The following is a 6298-nucleotide window of genomic DNA, read 5'->3' on the forward strand; positions in this document are numbered from 1 at the left end:
CCTTCCTTCCTTCCTTCCTTCCTTCCTTCCTTCTTTCCTTCCTTCCTTCCTTCCTTCCTTCCTTCCTTCTTTCCTTCCTTCTTTCCTTCCTTCCTTCCTCCTTCCCTTCCTCCCTTTCTTCTTCCTTCCCTCCCTTCCTTCCTTCCTTCCTCCCTTTCTTCCTGCCTGCCTGGCTTTTTTAGGAAGCTTAGGTGGTACAATGAATAAAGGGCTGAGCCTGAAGTCAGGAAGACCCAAGTTCAAATTTTGCCTCAGACATCATCTGTTTCTGTCATTTAACCTCAGGTTCCTCAAGTGTAAAATGGAGATAATACCACCTTTGTCTCATGGTTTTAAGGATCGATGAGATAATATTTGTAAAATACTTAGCACAATGGGGAATATGGAAATATATATTACATGAAAGTATAAGCTCTTATCAGACCATTTTCCTCCTCCGGGAGAGAGGAAGGGAGAGAATATGAATTGCAAAATGCCACAAAACAATTGTCAAAAATTGTTTCTGGGGGGCAGCTGGGTAGCTCAGTGGAATGAGAGTCAGGCCTAGAGACGGGAGGTTCTAGGTTCAAATCTGGCCTCAGCCACTTCTCAGCTGTGTGACCCTGGACAAGTCACTTGACCCCCATTGTCTACCCTTACCATTCTTCTGCCTTGGAGCCAATACACAGTTTGACTCTTAAGACTCTTAAGGGTTTAAAAAAAAATTTGTTTCTACATGTAATTGAAAAAAAATTTTTTTTTAGTTAAAAAAAAAGTTTAGCACAGTACCTGGCACTTAGTAGGCCCTTAGTGAATGCTTATTTCCTCCCCTCCCTTTATGTCCCATCATCCAGCATTGTATCTGGCACAGGATAGGTTCTTAACAAATACTTACTGAAAACTGAGTGGATGCACTCTTATGTTATCCAGAATATAGGCACATTGCCATGATGGTACATTTTCACTTCTGATATATAGCAACTTCATCCCTGGAAGTCTCACTTTTCTTAAATTTATAAAATGGAGGTGATCATTCTTGTAGTACATATATTATTCCAGCCTTGTTCGGAAAGCGTTTTTCTGAACCCTTAAGCAACACAGAAATCTGAGTTGTTATTTTCAAACCCTGGATCCTAGCCTACTTCATTAATACTAGAGCAGGAAATGTTGTCATGAATGGACATATGGTGGGAGAACCAGTCTTGAAGTGGAAACTACTTTAACCCAGTGTCACAGAAGGGGGTCAAGTCTGACTCAGGCCATGACTCCAAGCCAAGGACATTCCTGGACCATGTCCATAAGAAGTGCCTGCCCAAAAACTAGATATATGATAAGAGTCTTGCAGGGGAATAGAGACTATCTCTCAGGTAATGTTCTTCTCCCTGCTCTCTGATGATTTATGTCCCTCCCTTCACTCCCTCTTCCATGCCGCTACCTCTAGGAAGGCTTCTGATTCAGTTCGCTCAATTTGGATCACCCTCTTGCTCTGGCAGCTTATATACAAAATTTTATTTCTGTTTGAATCACAGAATTTTAGAATTGGAATCAAACTTAGCCATCTAGTCTAACCCGTACCTGGAAAAAAAAATTCGCTAGAATATACCTAGCTAGTGGTCCATCTCCCCTCCTATTCCAATGAAAGTGAAACCACTGTCTCCTGAGAAAGTCCATTCTTATGAACAGTTCTAATTGTTAGAGAGTTTTTCCTGGCATCTAGCATTTTCCTGACATTGCTCTAGGTTCTGCCCTCTGGGTGCCAAACGGAACAAACTCCTAATCATCTTCCACATGACAGTCCTATAGATACTGGAACACAATGATCACATCTCTCCTGCATCTTCTATTCTCTAGCCTCAATATCCCTTTGGGGTGCTTCAACTAATCTTCGTATGATATAAACACAAGTCTTTTCACTATCCTCTTAGCAATCCTCTGGACACTGAACAGAATACTCTAGATAGGCCAGGACAGTACAACAATTACCTTTCTTATTCCTGTGGGTTTTGCCTCTCTTATTGTAGTCCAATGTTACCTCAGCTTTCTAAGCTTTCTTCTCATACTATTAACCCGTATTGAGCTTACAGTCTACCCCAAACCCCAGATCTTTATCAGACAACCTGCTGTCTCGCCATACCTCCCCCACTTTGTTCCTTTGAAGTTGATTTTAAAAAACATGTAAGAATAACATCTGTCCCTATTAAATGTTACATTATTCAATCCAGCTCAACGTCTCGGCCTGTCAAGATATTTTTGGATACAAACTGTCATCAAATGAATTGGCTATAGCTCCTAGCTTTGTGCCCTTTGCAAATTGGATAAGCCATTATTTCGTTGTCCAGTTCCCTACTTTAAAAAAATGTTTAACAGCATAGGGCCAAGCACTATGGGGTACTGTTGGGGCACTCCACTGGAAACCTTCTTTCAAGATGAGAGCCCCTACTGTGCTCTTGCTTTCAATTTATCTGACCAACTATCATCAATCAATGGTCAGGTAAGCTCAAGAGGCCTGGGAAGCCTTATAGACCACTGACTCTGCTTGTATCCCAGCTCCCAAAGTCATCAATGAGGGGAGCTACTCCAAAGCTGGGTGGCTCAGTGAATTGAGAGCCAAGCCTAGAGATGGGAAGTTCTAGGTTCAAATATGGCCTCAGACCCTTCCTAGCTGTGTGACCCTGGGCAAGTCATTTGACTCCTACTGCCTACCCTTACCACTCTTCTGCCTTGGAACCAGTACACAGTACTGATTCCAAGATGGAAGGTAAGGGTTAAAAAAAAAAAAAAAGAGCCAGTTATCCCTACCAACTACCAATTAATTATCACCCTAAAGGGCAGCCAAGTCAGCTTAGTTGAAGGATTGAGATACACTGAGAGAGACAAGAGGTAGCATGTGGCAGGCAAATTAAGTCACTACCACCACCTGTCTAATGGGTGCTGATGGAGGGAGTCTAGGACTCTGAACCAGAGTCCCTGGAAATAGAAGTAGTTCCTGACCCCAGACCACTGGCCTTGCCTTCAGCAAAGTACCTGTAGTTGATTCAGAGAATCAAATTTTGTGAACACAACCTGGCAATTGTTTATTTGAAAAAATGTATTTTCCCAATTACATGTAATAACAATTTTCAACATGCATTTTCTGAACCTATAAGATCCAAATTGTCTCCCTTGCACCCTGAAGGACCCCTGGGTCCTTCCATTTGATTTGCTGCTAAGGCTACTTTTAAGAGTTGTGTGCCCTTATTAGGGCTCTTTGAGATCACTCTTTGAGATCAGGGACTATCTGGTTTTATTTTCTTTGCTTAGCCTTTAGACACTAAACTTTATACATATTGGCTTTTTCTTCATTTATTCCTCAGCTCCTGTGATCTGCACCTTCACTTCATCTCAGCTAAATAAGGAGCTGGAGTATACTGTAACAAGTATTTGTTAATTAAGTAAGCAATACATGTTACAATACCCAAAATCTTATCATTACCCACAAGTGTTACACTGTCATAGTTGGTAACTCAGAAGTTCTTCTATTTGACCATAACTTCCTATCCTCATAGTTGCGCTCTCTCTCTCTCTCTCTCTCTCTCTCTCTCTCTCTCTCTCTTCCAAAACCTATTTTCTTTCTTTTCTTTTTTTAAAATCCTTACCCTCTGTCTTAGGCAGAAGAGCAGTAAGGATTGTACAGTTAAGTGACTTGCCCAGGGTCACACAGCTAGGAAGTGTCTAAGGTCATGTTTGAATCCAGGACCTCCCATCTCTAGGTCTGGCTCTCAATCCACTGAGCACCTGCCCCCCCAAACTTATTTTCTATCCTTACTAGAACCTCTAGGTCTAGGTTGGCAAATCTATGGCACGTGTGCCTGAGTGTGCCAGAAGAGGCTGCTCCCTTCCTTCTCTCCGTACTCACCTGAGGACATTTCTCACATTACCTGTCCCTCTGCCTAGCAGCCCAGTGGGAGCATTTCCTCCCTCCTCTATCTGGGGTAAGATGGGGCAGGGGTGTGGGGTGGGGAAGCTCACATGAGAGTTGCAGTTTGGGCACTCAGTCTTTAAAAGGTTCCCCATCACTGCTCTAGGTTCTTCACCCCTCCCTACTTTCCTAGGCTATTACTTTTACTCCCTTCTCACTTGTTCTCCCTTTAAAATCTCAGTCCTTTAGTTTAGTTTATCCTATGTTCATCTTTGAACCCTTACTCCTTTGTCCCATTACTGCTCATTCCATTCCAAATTCTCTTCCTGAATTGCTACCATTATTCACCTTCTCTGCTCTGGTTTCCATGTTGCTCAACACAGCTAGAGAAAGTTGAACAACTATGTATGCTAACTTGAGTTCACTACAAATTTACAATGTCTTTTCTCATCTGGGCCTTCTTTGTACAACATCCTTTCAGTCTTTCCACATTAGATTCTATTGCATTCCTAGAAGTGACTGTTTCAAAACATCTCTTCCCAAATCACCTAAGTCATCATCTCTACCTTCCCTTCTAATGAAAGGATTTCACCTCATCATTCACTAGAAAACTTTTGAGCTCCATCTCCTTCCCAATTCCACATTTTGAATCACTTAGCCATGATCCTTTATCCTTTCTTCCTCTGCTCCAATCTTAGAGGAGAACATGTCTCTTTGTACCAACGCCAACCCCTTAACTTATTTTCTTGATGCTATTCTCTGCTCTTTCCTCCTTTAGCTCTTCACTTTACTCAACCTTTACTTTTTTCTGTTGTTAATTTTCAGCCTTTCCTTATCTTCTAGCTCTTTTTCTGCTGTTTACAAACAAGCCCAGATTTCTTCCTGAAACCTTCTGTGAATGTTTCTCAAACTATTATCTGATATATCTAGAACCTCCTTTACACAACCAAACTCCTAGAAAATTCCATTTGTGCTCATTGCCTCCACTTTCACATATCCTGTTTGCTTTTTAAGTATTGTCAATTCTACTCCTCATCCTTTCTGAACTATGTCCTCTTCCTCTGTACCTTCCATAAGCAGATGGGTTCTATAGCACTGAGGAGGCAGAACTGACAGGATTTGCTAACTTATTGGATCAACTGTATTGATTCCCAGCTGACCCAGCAAAGCCCAGTAATTCCAAAACATTTGGTCAAGGTTGTAAGGTCCTTTCCCCCTAGTTCAGGCCCTCCTCACCTTTTGCTTAGACTATTATAATAGTTTCCTCTTTGGACTCTGCATTGATTTTTTTCCTCTCTTTGATCCAGTTTCTATACAACTGACAAATGAATATTCCTCAATTGCAGGTCTGATTGGGCTACTCTCCTGCTGAAGAAGCTGTGCTAGTTTCACATTTCCTTGAAAATAAAATACAAATCCCTCTGACTGGCCCTAGCCTATTTTTCCAGTCTCATCGCACATTATTCCCCCTCGTGTACTTTGTGCTGCAGTCAGATTATCCTACTTATTCCACTTTTGGGATATTCTATCTCCCACTGCCATGCCTTTGCATAGTCACTGGACTACACCATGTTTTATATAAAATGGGCTGTACCAGAGGTATTCAACATACAGCTTATAGGCTGCATATGATACACAACATTCCCAAACCATATTAAAATGTAATTGGAAATATTTAACAAAATAAATAAAAATACAATAAAGTACAGATAATATCAATTTGTGGTTTTCTTCCTTCCTTTTTTTCTTTGTTTGTTTGTTTGTTTGTTTCTTTTTTAACCCTTATCTTCCTACTTAGAATCAATACCATGTATTTGTTCCAAGGCAGAAAAGTGGTAAAGGCTAGTCACACAGCTAGGAAGTGCCTGAGGCCACATTTGAACCCAGGATCTTATGTCTCTAGACTTGGCTTTCAATCCACTGAGCCACTTAGCTACCCAATTTGTGGTTTCCTAAGGCAGGCACCCCCCCCCACACACACACACAGAGAATATATGTATATATATATATTCCATAAAGATCCTTATGTACTATTTTAATGGTCCCTATTTCTATTTAACTTTAAGACCACTAGTCTAAATTCTCTTCTCTATCTTTTAAAAAGAGACAGCATTGGGGGCAGCTGGGTAGTTCAGTGGATTAAGAGTCAGGCCTGGAGACGGGAGGTCCTAGGTTCAAATCTGACCTCAGATACTTTCCAGCTGTGTGACCCTGGGCAAGTCACTTGACCCCCATTGCCTACCCTTACCACTCTTCTGCCTTGGAGCCAATACACAGTATTGACTCCAAGACGGAAGGTAAGGGTTTAAAAAAAAAAAAAAAAAAAAGACAGCATAGCAAGATGGATAGAGTGGTGAGGTTAGTGTCTTGAAGATATGAATTCAAATCCTGCCTCAGATACTTACTAGCTTGGTAGTCCTG

The 6298-nt window shown here is 41.3% G+C and overlaps 1 long non-coding RNA gene across 1 annotated transcript in view; it reads left to right on the forward strand.

The window, feature by feature from the left end:
* LOC123235631 overlaps window positions 1-5479 on the forward strand; it is a 15993-nt gene extending 10514 nt beyond the window's left edge. Inside the window, exon 3 of the long non-coding RNA XR_006505392.1 lies at window positions 5224-5479. This is a non-coding gene — a long non-coding RNA (uncharacterized LOC123235631). The remainder of the gene's footprint in view (window positions 1-5223) is intronic.
* The last annotated feature ends 819 nt before the right edge of the window (window positions 5480-6298 follow it).

This window comes from Gracilinanus agilis, chromosome 2 (assembly GCF_016433145.1).
Source record: "Gracilinanus agilis isolate LMUSP501 chromosome 2, AgileGrace, whole genome shotgun sequence".
NCBI classification, from domain to species: domain Eukaryota; kingdom Metazoa; phylum Chordata; class Mammalia; order Didelphimorphia; family Didelphidae; genus Gracilinanus; species Gracilinanus agilis.